The sequence below is a fragment of the Lycium ferocissimum genome, unplaced genomic scaffold (genome assembly GCF_029784015.1).
Source record: "Lycium ferocissimum isolate CSIRO_LF1 unplaced genomic scaffold, AGI_CSIRO_Lferr_CH_V1 ctg1297, whole genome shotgun sequence".
NCBI lineage: Eukaryota > Viridiplantae > Streptophyta > Magnoliopsida > Solanales > Solanaceae > Lycium > Lycium ferocissimum.
In genome coordinates, this window is record NW_026714631.1 from 88,375 (window position 1) to 103,495 (window position 15,121).

Here is a 15,121-nt window from a genome sequence, read left to right on the forward strand (position 1 = left end):
TGTTCAAGTGAATGAAATTTCTATGTAAAATAACTCTCTTTATATTTACTACTCACATTATATTTATCATAATGGACCATGGGGTCCACGCATCCCATTTGTCTTATAGGTGTCACTCCTTTAAAACATGCAAATGTGAGGAATAACTTGCTAGCTCCAGGTGCTACCACACGGAAGAGAGGTGGTGTCATTTACCGCCTATCATTTATTTTCTTTATCTCCACTACCAACCAACATTTAATCACTTACACGCATAATTAATTTTTTTGATGTCAATTCACTTAAATAGTAATTATTTTAACACATTTTATATACCCATTACCATAATCATGTAGTAGAACTCTAGTCCATAGCCTCTTTATATATACACCAAATATTATTCTCAATCACCGTCGTCACACTTGTTATGTCCTAAATTATTTTAGGACTTCAATCTTTTATGTAATGAGCTCTTGATCTGCATACATGAGTATGACAAACATTCCATACGGTCCACATAACTTGTTCAACATTCCGAACCTCGACGAAATTTATTTTCTCCGATTCGTTTAACCTCCAGTCCTTATGACACTTCCTTATCACTAGTTAAACATAGCATAACTACTTATAACCTCAAAAATCATCTTGACTTTGAACTTATGTCGATTCACTTACGACAAATCCAACATACAAAAATACGGGATGTAACACTTTGATTCTTGCCTCTTGATCTTTGTTTTCTCTTGAATTGGGGTGGAATAAGTTTAGAGAAGGGTTTTGAGCTCTCAATAACTGTAGAAGATGAAAAATGAAATAAAAGAACCAAGGGCATCTATTTATACAAAACTTAAAAATCTGCCCGGTGGATTTTATATGTACCACTTATACGGTCTGTACAATATTATACGGTCCATATAAGTGGACCGTATAACACTACTATGGAATTGTCCCTTTCTGTAACGGTTGAGTTATATGGACCCCTCTTATACGAACCGTATAAAGCTATACGGACCATATAAGTGGTCGTATAGCTCCCAGTTGTGCGAAACTTTCTCTCGATGATTCGTTTGACTTCTAATCCTCGTGGAACCTTCTTGGCACTTATATAATACTTCATTAACCATAAAATAGGCCCTATAGTAGCCACTCAAGGCATCACAAAATAATTATTAGATCAATCATAGTAAAACCTTTCCGAACACGGCTTATATTACACTTCCTTCATTGAACTACATTTCACATATTCGTATAACTTCGAAATCTTATAGTATGAACCCTAAGCTATCCAATACTTCCCTTAATCTCATAAGGATTTCACCATCACCTTAAGCTTACATTAGCCTATCCACAAGGCAACACATATGAAATTTTTTGAGGTGTAACAGTAATGCAATACAATGCGGTGCAATGACGAAATACACATCTGTACATACATGCTAATTGGTGTCTTTGCCCAATAGTCATGGCCTACAGGGAACCCATGGTGTCAATGTACCACTCGTTCCTGAACGAACCTCAAACCACAAGCTCACAACTAGACCACATCCTCACCCCCGGTCAAATGTGCCTTTTCATATATGTAAATATATTTATCTTCACATTACTTTCAATGATCGATTACCAAAAAGTACTTCATATTCAACCCAACTTGGCCATAAAATCGGATAGCACAATTGAAAATTTCTCAGACTTTTCGCTTCATGTATCATTCCATAACCACACTCAAATGTATGCAATGATGCTAATGAGTGAAATCAATGTCATGAAATATGCCTTTGACAGACATAACACTATTATGCATTTGTTTCAACTCACCCAATGCAACCCTTTTTATCGACAAGAATAATCAGTCGTATGAATATTACAAATAACACCACAATTTATTATGGAAATTAGATATACCTCAGAATGATTATGCTAACCTGCGGGGTAACCTCCCTTAATAGCGATAAATGATCTCTCCCAATTAGTAACACATAGACATCAACAATTATAGAACTTAGTACCCATTTATACACTCGTAGTTACTATATATATACAACTTCCCTAAACTATATGTATATCCATCCGAACTCCATGCCCGATGACCTAACCGTGCTTTTTCCTTTCAATTCTGTTACATCACAGAAATTCCGGACGTGTTGCTTGAAAGTAGACCAATGCGAGCATAAGATGGACATGAAGTTCTTACGAGATTAAGGAGAGTATTAGATAGCTTAAAGTGCATACTGTTATACACCGCGTTTTCAGAGCATATGTATGACATGTACCTCATCGTAGTACTGGAGTGTCGGAGACGTCCCATGATGTTTTGAAAGGCACAAGCCATGGAAAGTATGTAACAACGAAGAAAAAGGGTGAATTACGATCTCGTAAGTCGTAATCAGGAAAGAGTATTTTGAAACACGAGAACATGGTCATTATTAGTATAATGAATGACAAATATCATGTATGGAGAGTTTCTGAATATTTCGGGATCAAGTAAATTGAAGAAATTAAGTTCGACGAAAATTTGGGAAATGCTGGGCGAATTTTTTTGTCAACTTTGGAGGCGCATATCACATAGTATATGTGTAGTTTTAAGGTGTTTTAAAAGCCTAAAATGAAGTTCGTCGAGTCTAGTTTATAATGCAACAAACCGTTCATTGATAGGACATCGGAGTAGAGCATTATAGACGTTACAAACTGAACTGTCGACGCAGAAACAGCATTTCTGCAGGGCTCTACGATACGCTACGATTGCTACGTCTTTTGTCTGTAGCTACGGTGCAACGCCTCGGCCCCTATAAAAAGGGTTAAAACCCCATTTTTTTTCATCCAAAAATTTCCAGAAAATTCAGCAATAAAAGGAGCAAATATACCTCGGAAAAATGAGAATTTTGAGTGAAATTTCAAGTAACGAAGTATTAATCGAAGTCCAAGGCAACGCATAGTCACGAATATAATTTCGTTTGGAGTTAGAGGAGCATGGGAATAATAAAATGTTGAAGATTTTGCTACTTTCATAAAAGCAAGGTATGAATCTTCAAATCCCTCTCTTTATTAAGTTTGATTAAGGAATAATTGCAAGAATAGAATTATAGTTTGTTGTGTTGATGTTGTTGCATTATGGATTAAGGGGTTGTTTTAGGTGGATTAAATGGATGGAATTAGCTGAGTTATGATGTATAATAATTGTTGATATTGTTGTTGATGTTGTTGATAAGTTGTTGTTCTTGAATTTGGGAGAATAAAGTGTATAAAGATGGGGCTGTTTTATATAATTTTCATGGCTAGTTTGTGACGATATTTTGGAGCTGTTTGGTATGATATTTGTGGTTGTTTTGCGATGATATTTTGGGTGTTGTTTGGTGGTTGTTATGAACTGTTTTGTGGGCTGAAATATCATGGGATTGGCTGTAGTTGTTGTTGTTGTTATACTATGGATATACGGAAATAAAGAAGTGTATACAAGCATTGGCATCCGAATGTATATTGGGCTCTTTTGGAAGTAATTTAAGGATGGATTTAATTCTAGTTTGATATGAAATTGTTGGTATTATTGTTGTTGGTATTTTGATTAATGTTTGGCTAAATTGGAATTTCGAGGATTATTAAGTTTGCAGGGGAAATGCTGCCCAAATTTTATCAAGTTTCATTCGTACTTGGATTGGTTAGCAAGTGATATGGATAATCTAAGCATGGCCTATGTTATCTTAATTTTAGACCAACGAGCTCGAAGTAGACGTTGGACATTTAGAGAAAGTTCAAGGTATGTAACGCCTATCTCTTCTTTCTTTTGGCATGTCTTAGATGTAAGTAAGATATGATACGAGCCTTGGGGTAACTCTACTCATAAGATCCGAGCATGTCTACGATTCTTCTTCACTTCTTGATGTTAGCATTCCTAATATAGTCGAGCTATGGCCCTTGTGTCTTTTGTATGGTTAAATAGTAAATGTTGCATAAAGAGTTCTTGTTCCTAAAGGATTCTATGTTGAATAAGGTCCCTAACTTTCATAGACGGGTTTGGATCGCTTCGATACGTTCGTAGAGGGTCCTAAAGCGAGTAATGTCCGTAACTTTCATAGGCGGGCTCGGATTGGTTTGATACATGTCCATGGTCCCCGAGACTTTCCTTTTGTATAGTTCTAACGACATTTTGAAAGAACTTAGCATGACTATCGTCTTAACCCTCGAGCGTTGATTACTTACTTATCTATTGAGTCTCGAAAGATGATTTATATACATATGGCTATTTACTATTCTGTTTGTGCATTCTGTTTTTGCATCTTTCTCTGAGTCCCTCACTAGAGGGCCGGGTTCTGTATATCTATATATGGCGTTATGATGTGTTCTGGAGTATGATGTGTTACGGAGTTATGATGTGTTCTGGAGTATGATGTGTTTTCTAGAGTATGATGTGTTTTCTGGAGTATGATGTGTTATGGCGCAAATGACGGGGTGGCGACCATGTTCACCGAGTCCTATAATGGGTCGGATACATGTTTATGTATATATGTGATATTAATATGCATGTTTGTGTTTCAAAGGTAAGCATTTTGATATTCTGGATATTGTACGCATTTTCTGTACTTCTTACTTTGGTTATACCCCGTCTATCGTATTTCATGCTTTATATACTCGGTATATTCGTACTAACCCCTTTCTTCGGAAACGCGTTTCATGCCGCGAGTACGGACGCTCGCTTTGATGATCCGCCGACTTAGGATATCCATTCGGCTATCGGGAGCGCTCCCTTGTTCCGGAGCCTATATTTTTTGTACAGACTCTTTCGTTGTATATATGTACGTCTGTTCAGGGGTACGGCGGGGCCCTGTCCCGTTATATGATACTGATGCTACTCTTAGAGGTCTGTAGACATATGTGTGGGTTGTGAATAGTACTGTTCAGTTATGTCTGTGTGATGTATGTTTTGGGCGTCCCCGTCCGCAGTGGCAGCCTTGTCGGCTGCGTATATATATGTTTTGGGATGTTGTGTATTATGACAGCCTTGCCGGCTTATGTGCGATATGTATATATGTATATGTGACGGTTTGGAAACGACGTCTTGCCTTTGTATATGTATAAGTTGTTAGTATGCTGATTATGGTTAATAGGTGTGTACGAGTGTCCAGCTCGGGCACTAGTCACGGCCTACGGGGTTGGGTCGTGACAAAAGTGGTATCAGAGCGGTTCGTCCTCGGAGTGTCTACAGACCGTGTCTAGTAGAGTCTTGTTTATCGATGTGTTGTGCACCACATCTATAAACATGAAGCTACAGGACATTTAGGATGTTACCTTTCTTTCATAACTAAGATCGTGCGATAGAGCCAAGTCATAGGAAATGAGATTCCTCATACTGACCTTTGATTTCAGCAGAAGGACGACGTCGACGAGAGGAAGTTGCAATTTATATTGGAAGTTACAAAGCACGCAGGTAAGCAAAGGTACGAAAGGTATATGTCGAATAAGGTATTGAAGTACGATCGAAATGTAAAGTTGAAAACTGAAAGGGAAAGTAAACAGGAAAGTGTAGCAGGTGCAGTTTGAGTTGAACAAGAACATACGAGGTAAGTTCATCATTTTCGTACTATTGTTGATATTGGGAGCCCTGTGTGGCTATGATATGATATGATATATATATATATATATGTTGGCCCTGTAAGGCATTATTGGTATTTCCTGCGTGCAGGTTTTGAAATAGTAAGAAATACAAAGGAAACTCTGCCAAAATTTTCCTAGGAATAAAAAGAGAATGAGATATAGGTTTGTAATATGCCTTGAAAGGTCATGCCAACAGTAATGATAAGATTTGGCTAAGCTGCGAGTATGGCTGACCTCGGGAGATAAGTTAACTGCGGAATAGATGGTAATAGTAAGTCGATACCGGTGGGGTAAAAAGGAATTTGGAAAGGGCTTGTGATACTAAGAGATGATTTAGAAAAGGCTGGCAAATCTTGATGGAGTGCAATACTAAGGTACCGGAATTGATAAGCGGGATAAATTATGACGAGTTTATAGTTAGAAGAAGTAATAGTATGACTAAGATAAGAGTACAGAGGAAAAAAGAATTGTGATGGATATGAATGTATTGATAAGACAGCTTGCGAGATATTAAGGATAAGATCGACCAGAAGGGTAAAAGGTTAAGAAGTGTTACATTATAGGATTAATTACGAACAGGATATTATGTGAATATAATAAGGATTGTTATGAAAATGAGCACAGCCTAGCGAGGAAGTGACTAAAAGATATGACGTGATATATGTGACTAAAGTACTATTGGGCAGCGTATACGGATTGTGTTGCGAGTAAACGCTAAAGGAAGCACCCAAGATAGACGTAATTAATTAAGTACGAGTATAGAATGAAAGGGGAATATATAGTTATGAATTTAAAGGGTGGTACGATGAGAAGGTGATAAGATAAGGCTATCAATGAAATAAATTGATATGATTTGAGTAAGTTAGAAGTCGGTACTGAGCACACAACAAGAGTAAAAGGGCATAAGGCATAAAGGAATATTGCATGTACACGACTCCACCTCGGAAATCATAGAATCCCTAAAGGATAAGGGCGGTAGACTTGAACAGAATGATGTATTGTAAATTTATTAGAGGAAATAGATGGTATACGTTGGGATAAAGATAATGTTACAAGAGGACTTGGACACTATTGTCGGAATATAAGTGCCACCTAATTGAGATTTGAATGACTACGAGTACTAATTAACTACTGATCGGAATGAGTGGAATGTGGCCATGGATGAATTGCTACATTGGACGCATTACTCGAGTACAGATTATCAGGTGAAATCTTGTACTATATACGGAAAGGTTCTCATCGCTTCGTGATTTAGTCAAAGATTCGTACGTGGATAATCAAAGTTATACATCATAAAGGAAAAGACATGGATATGGTACAGTACCAAGTGAATTGGGAAAAGGGATCGGATGAATTGAGATAGGAAATAGGGACATGGGGCAAAGTATAAATGGATAATAGTATAAGTATACCCTTAAAGGGGGGAAGCGGGTGAGAGAAATGCAAAGGTGAGATAGAAACAATTAACACTGCAATATATTTGATATGGATGCTTAAACTACAAACGAAACCCCTTGCCGAAGCAAGTTAGTAAGATCTGAAAGCCAACAATAAATGGATAGAAGTCAGGATGGTAATTGAGGCAGTGTTAAAAAGTTTTTGTAGAGACCTTGAATGACATGATGCTAGAAAGTGGATGTGTATAAAGAAAAAGAGTATGACAAAAGAATGGTATCGAATAACTTAAGAGATGTTATGAAAGATAGCGATGCTATCTTTGGATTAAAGGCCAAGATGTTGGCTATAGAGTTGTTCGCTAATGGTATTGCAACTTGTAAGTAACAAAGGAGAGGGAATAGAAAATCTCTTATGGTAAGAAACGAGAAAGTCAAAGAGTGAATAAAGGAAGAGAGAGAAATATGACAAATGGGACGAGCGAGATAACAGTGCAGTAATAGACTATGACATGTATAGTCGAAAACACGAGTAATATCAGTGACGGAACTGTGAAAGACCAAACTATAGAAAGATGAGCAACGAGGTAGAATGAGTGCTAGGAAATCACTGGTATGATAAGAACAAATAGGGATGAACAGAATACGTTTTAAAAGTGAGAAAGAGATTATGCAGGAGTAGTGTTTTCCGAAGGATACAGAGGTAGCATAAGATTCCTCATGCACAGAATAAAAGATAGACATAGACGGGAGAAATGATAGGGGAATTTTAAAGGAAGTTATGATCAAGAAAGGTTTTATTTTAGTCTCCGGCTTATGAGTTATTCGGTAATGATGTTCAGATTAGAGGAGAAGGAAATGGGAGGAAAGATTCAAACAAGGATTTGCAAATAATTTGAATAATGGATTAGTATGTTGCAAGTATAATCTTGCGATAGGGGATAACAACGATGACAAGAAAATATTATATGCAAGCATATAAGGAATGGTGCCAAGGATTGTTGTATATGGTTGAATTGAGTCTCGTTTGAATACAAATCCCTTAGCTATGGTATTTTCGATGCATTGGATGAGTAATCCGAAATACAGTAATGAATGAAAATAATAAGTCCTTAGCAAGGAAATGCTATTGCAAGCCATCTGGGCAGTACCATAGGTGGAACTACGATGACATGGTTAGGAATTAAGAAGTACGATAAAGCATTAAAAAGAAGATGGAATGATATGAATATAAGTATCACTAGAGAAGCAAGCAAAGAAAAGTGCCGCAGCTAAATAAGAAAGTTGCCAATTAGCAGAGAAATAAAGGGCTGTGAAATAAAGGAACTAAGCCAACGGAAGTAGGTGACGAAAAGATCACAAGAAAAGGATCCAAGGACACAACTAAAAGAGATGGACATTTGAGGAATTGAGAGGTTCGCTTGATTGATAAATCGAAATGACAGACAATAGCCTCAAACTATGGGAAAAACTTATTAAGTGATAGTCGGCAAAGGTTAAAGGTAAAAGGAGAAATCCAAAGAAAATGATCAACGGATATCACGTTTGATTAGATCCATCGGGTGACAATGAAACCTTGTGGAGCAAGCAATATGATGGCTCTTATTGGAAAAGGGACAAATGAAGGTTACAGACAAAAGCAAGAATGAAAATATCTGAATTCGCCGCATGATTAAGAATCTTGGTTATTTTTCGACAAACTTTTGGATTCACCCTTAATTATTAGCTGAACTAAGGATCAGAAACTTTAAGAATAAATTGAAGGAAATGGATTGTTAAAGAAGAGTTTTGAGATGTTTTTGATATAAGTACAAGAATTATCGTTAGTTAGCCAGCTACCAGAAGTCCAATTGAAGGAAAGAGAAATTAAGCGAGGCATTGCGGTGTTGAATTAGTTGAAGGATAAAGTATCGCAAAAATTAATTCAACTGCTATAGAAAGAAAAGGGTGCTAAAATGGGATCAGCTTTGAGGTTATGTTTAAGGAAGTAAGAATAAGAATAAGTCAACTCCAAGGAGATAAAGGCTTGGGATATCTGTGGAGCGTAAGAAAAATACGGAGGATTTAAGAGAACAAGAATTTCTAAATAAAAAGGAAGATGGCATCAAAAAAATTAGGTAAAAGTATGTAGTAATCACGGCATGAAAAGGGCATACAAGAACGTGAACAACGAAAGCTGAAGAGACAATGAAGGCGAAAAAGCATGGAGAGTTAGTGGACAGACAAATAATAAGAAAAAGGGATGACTTTGAGTACAGGCGTAAATCTTGACTACAAAAGAAGAAGGATAGATTGCATAATTCGAATAAGTTCAGTTTTAACGGCAAGTAAGACTGCAAGTGAGTAAGGTAAATACTGACAAATACGGGTAAAAACATTGATATCTACCTCGGAGCGAACTCTGCCTCAACATTCGAGGACGAATGTTTTTAAAGGGGGAGAGGATGTTATACCCCGCATTTTCAGAGCATAAGTATGACATGTACCTCATCGTAGTAATGGAGTATCGCAGACATCCCATGATGTTTTGAAAGGCACAAGCCATGGAAAGTACGTAACAACGAAGAAAAAAGGGTGAATTACGATCTCGTAAGTCGTAATCTGGAAAGAGTATTTTGAAACACGAGAACATGGCCATTATTAGTATAATGAATGACAAATATCATGTATGGAGAGTTTCGGAATATTCCGGGATCGAGTAAATTGAAGAAATTAAGTTCGACGAAAATTTGGGAAATCTTTGGGCGATTTTTTTTGTCAATTTTGGAGGCGCATATCACATAGTATATGTGGAGTTTTAAGGTGTTTTAAAAGCCTAAAATGAAGTTCGTCGAGTCTAGTTTATAATGCAACAAACCGTTCATTGATAGGACATCGGAGTAGAGCATTATAGACGTTACAAACTGAAGCTGTCGACGCGAAACAGCATTTCTGCGGGGCTCTAGCGATACCGCTACGATCGTAGCTACAGTGCGGCGCCTCAGCCCCTATAAAAAGGGTTAAAACCCCATTTTTTTTCATCCAAAAATTTCCAGAAAATTCAGCAATAAAAGGGAGCAAATATACCTCAGAAAAATGAGAATTTTGAGTGAAATTTCAAGTAACGAAGTATTAATCGAAGTCCGGGCAATGCATAGTCACGAATATAATTTCGTTTGGAGTTAGAGGAGCATGGGAATAATAAAATGTTGAAGATTTTGCTACTTTCATAAAAACAAGGTATGAATCTTCAAATCCCTCTCTTTATTAAGTTTGATTAAGGAATAATTGCAAGAATAGAATTATAGTTTGTTGTGTTGATGTTGTTGAATTATGGATTAAGGGGCTGTTTTAGGTGGATTAAATGGATGGAATTAGCTGAGTTATGATGTATACTATTTGTTGATATTGTTGTTGATGTTGTTGATAAGTTGTTGTTCTTGAATTTGGGAGAATAAAGTGTATAAAGATATTGTATACAAAGCGTATACCGGGCTGTTTTGCGCCGATATTCGGGGCTGTTTTATGTGATTTTCGTGGCTGTTTGGTGACAATATTTTGGGGCTGTTTTATATAATTTTCGTGGCTAGTTTGTGACGATATTTTGGAGCTGTTTGGTATGATATTTGTGGTTGTTTTGCGATGATATTTTGGGTACTGTTTGGTGATTTTTATGAACTGTTTTGTGAGCTGAAATAACGTGGGATTGGTTGTAGTTATTGTTGTTGTTATACTATGGATATACGAAAATAAAGAAGTGTATACAAGCATTGGCATCCGAATGTATATTTGGCTCTTTTGGAAGTAATTTAAGGATGGATTTAATTCTAGTTTGATATGAAATTGTTGGTATTATTGTTGTTGGTATTTTTATTAATGTTTGGCTAAATTGGAATTTCGAGGATTATTAAGTTTGCAGGGGAAATGCTGCCTAAATTTTATCAAGTTTCATTCGTACTTGGATTGGTTAGCAAGTGATATGGATAATCTAACTGTGGCCTATGTTATCTTAATTTTAGACCAACGAGCTCGAGAAGTAGACGTTGGACATTTAGAGAAAGTTCAAGGTATGTAACGCCTATCTCTTCTTTCTTTTGGCATGTCTTAGATGTAAGTAAGATATGATACGAGCCTTGCGGTAACTCTACTCATAAGATCCGAGCATGTCTACGATTCTTCTTCACTTCTTGATGTTAGCATTCCTAATATAGTCGAGCTATGGCCCTTGTGTCTTTTGTCTGATTAGATAGTAAATTTTGAATAAAGAGTTCTTGTTCCTAAAGGATTCTATGTTGAATAAGGTCCCTAACTTTCATAGACGGGCTCGGATAGCTTCGATACGTTCGTAGAGGGTCCTAAAGCGAGTAATGTCCGTAACTTTCATAGGCGGGCTCGGATTGGTTTGATACATGTCCATGGTCCCCGAGACTTTCCTTTGTATAGTTCTAACGACATTTTGAAAGAACTTAGCATGACTATCGTCTTAACCCTCGAGCGTTGATTACTTACTTATCTATTGAGTCTCGAAAGATGATTTATATACATATGGCTATTTACTATTTACGTTTGTGCATTTGTTTTGCATCTTTCTCCGAGTCCCTCACTAGAGGGCCGGGTTCTGTATATCTATATATGGCGTTATGATGTGTTCTGGAGTATGATGTGTTACGGAGTTATGATGTGTTCTGGAGTATGATGTGTTTTCTGGAGTATGATGTGTTTTCTGGAGTATGATGTGTTATGGCGCCAATGACGGGGTGGCGACCATGTTCACCGAGTCCTATAATGGGCCGGATACATGTGTATATATATATCTGATATTAATATGCATGTTTGTGTTTCAAAGATAAGCATTTTGATATTCTGGATATTGTACGCATTTTTACGTACGTTTACTTTGGTTATACCCGTCTCTTGTATTTCATGCTTTATATACTCAGTACATATTCCGTACTAACCCCCTTTCTTCGGGGGCTGCGTTTCATGCCCGCAGGTACAGACGCTCGCTTTGATGATCTGCCAGCTTAGGATATCCATTCTGCTATCGGGAGCGCTCCCTTGCTCCGCAGCCTATATTTTTTGTACAGACTCTTTCGTTGTATATATGTACGTCTGTTCAGGGGTACGGCGGGGCCCTGTCCCCTTCATATGATACTGATGTTACTCTTAGAGGTCTGTAGACATATGTGTGGGTTGTGAATAGTACTGTTCAGTTATGTTTGTGTGATGTATGTTTTGGGCGTCCCCGTGGGTGGCGACCTCGGGCAACGTATATATATATGTTTTGGGATGTTGTGTATTATGACGGTCTTGCGGCTTATGTGCGATATGTATATATGTATATGTGACGGTTTGGAAACGACGTCTTGCCTTTGTATATGTATAAGTTGTTAGTATGCTGATTATGGTTAATAAGTGTGTACGAGTGTCCAGCTCGGGCACTAGTCACGGCCTACGGGGTTGGGTCGTGACACATACTATAAGGTTTTGAAGTCATATGAATATGCAAAATTTAGTTTGTTGAATGAAGTGAAATATAAGTCGTGTTCGGAAAGGTTTTCGCTATGATTGAGCTAATATTAATTCGGTAATGTCTTGAAAGGCTGCTATAGGGCCTATTGTATGGTAAATGAAGTGTTACATAAGTGCCAAGAAGGTTCCACAAGGATTGAACGTCAAACAAATCAACGAGAGAAAGTTTCGAATAACTGTGAGTTATACGACAACTTATACGGTCCGTATAACTTTATACGGTCCATATAAAGGGGGTCCATATAACATTATCTTTACAGAAAGGGATTTTTTCATGGTGGTGTTATACGGTCCATTTATACGGATTGTATAAGTGGTCCGTATAAGTCCATCGGGCAGATTTTTTATTTTTCGTATAAATAGATGGCCCTTGTTCTTTTATTTCATTTCTCTAAGCATATTCTACTCTAACCCAAGAGAAAAAAATTGATCAAGAGGAAAAAAACAAGATATCCATGTGTTAGAACTCTTGCTAGGGTTAGTAGACAACAAGAATTTCTTGGGTATTGAAGCTAGGATTTTCATATAAGTTGATAGCAGCTCCAAAGCTCATTCTTATGAGATAAAAGGTTAGTTTTCACACTTATTTCATGTTATCATGAATGCTTGGCTGTTGAACAACTTGGGCAGAAGAAGAAAGTAGAAAATGAGGTCTAAATGTAGCTTTTAGGATGTTTTTGAGTAGTGAGCTAACTTGAGACATGATTCATAGTGTGATATGGGTATAATCTTGTTATGTAAGGTAAAAATGGTGATGAAGAAGCATTGCATGAAAATGTGCAAAAGTTGATATGAAGTTGTTAGTATAGGTTGAACGTGAGAATGAATATTGAAGGCTTAGTGTAATGTGATTACTTAATTATGTTAGTTGTTTGGGTGTTGTTTTATAATATGGTGGAAGTTGATGAAATAGGGGAAATGCTGCCCAATTTTCGTTAGATCATGAATTGTTCTAGTTGAATTTAAGAGTATCATTAAGGCTTAATCATGGCATGAATCCTTCTAAATGTAGATTCTCCATGCTTCGACGGGGAATGTTAAGTAGTTAAGAAGATGACGAGGTATGTAAGGCTAATCATTCTTTCATTAAGGCATGATTCCTTTGCCATATACCTTCTCATGGGTTCCAAAATGTTTTCCAAATGACTTCACCCCTAGAACTACTAAAGCACACGATTCTCGATATTCTCACGATGCCATTGGTTCCATCCTATAATATTTGATCCTCCAAGGAATGATATAGTGAAAATAATGATGATGAGTATGTTGATGATACTTATGGACTCCTATGTATACATGTATATCTATGTATGGCTATTATGTAATACCGAGCTTATATGGCCGGGTATGATAACTATCGTGTGCACACCACTGCAGTTGGTTACGGATAACACTGAGCCTTGGTAGGGCCAGGTATGTATAATACCAAACCTTATTATGGTCGGGTATGTAAGACACCGAACCTCTATGGTCGGGTACGATATTACTACGAGTATAAATATATGAAATGAAAGATCCCTATTAGAAAAGGAGGTAAGTAAATATGATAAACGATGCTAGAGGTATAAATGGCTTCATTATCTTATAACTTCTCTATCTCATGTCATTCATTATGCTTCTATTATGATGTTGATTATGCTTTACATACTCAGTACATTATTCGTACTAACATCCTTTTATTTGTGGACGCTGCGTCATTCCCGCGTTGTGTGGAAAGAGAGATAGACTTAACCCATAGACTGCTTGTTCAGAGACTGCATAGAGGAGCTCCATTTGATTCGGAGCTGCAGCTTTTGGTTACTATTCTTTTATGTCTATATATATGGGCATAGCGGGGTCCTGTCCCATCTATATGATATTACATACTCTTCTTAGAGGCTCGTAGACAGTTGTGTATGGTTAGATGTCTTGTAGCCTTGTCGGCTTATATTTTGTATATTATTTTGTTGGCCTCATCGACTTGTGTAAATATATATGGGCATTGTTGTTGATGATGATATAAATGTGTCGTTGCCTGATGTGATTAGTATTATCGATGTGTAGAAAGCATAAGTAGGCCATGTGGCTCACCTAAATGTAAATATGAATGTACGATGAGAGGTGCCCGGATGGGATAGCATCGGGTGCCCGTTATGGCCCTCCAGTTGGGTCGTGACAAAAGTGGTATCAGAGCAGTTCCTCTAGGGTGTGTCTACGAGCTGTATCCAGTAGAGTCTTGTTTATGGGTGTTTTGTGCACCACGCTTGCAAACAAGAGGCTGCAGAGATTTTTAATAATGAATGACCTTCTTTCTTCATAGATTGTGCGATAGAGCCATGATATAGCGATTTCTCTTTCCTTAACCGTGTATTATGTATTTTAGAAATGCCTATAAAGAAAAAGGCTACGGCAGCCCAAAAGGGCAAGACAGTCGCAAAAAAGCGAGCTAAAAGAGCACCGCCAATAGATATAGAGAAACGTGAGTCCCAGAATGCGGCTCAATCTCAGGCTTCTCACTCAGTGCCTATTTTCAAGGACCATGAGGGGCCTCAGCCCCAGCTCCTCCACCAGATGCTTCAGGCCAAGATGTGAAAGAGGCCATTCATTTACTTACTCAGTTGGTTGCCGCTCAGACTCAGCAGCAAGGTACAGGGCAAGGTGATAGGGCTGTT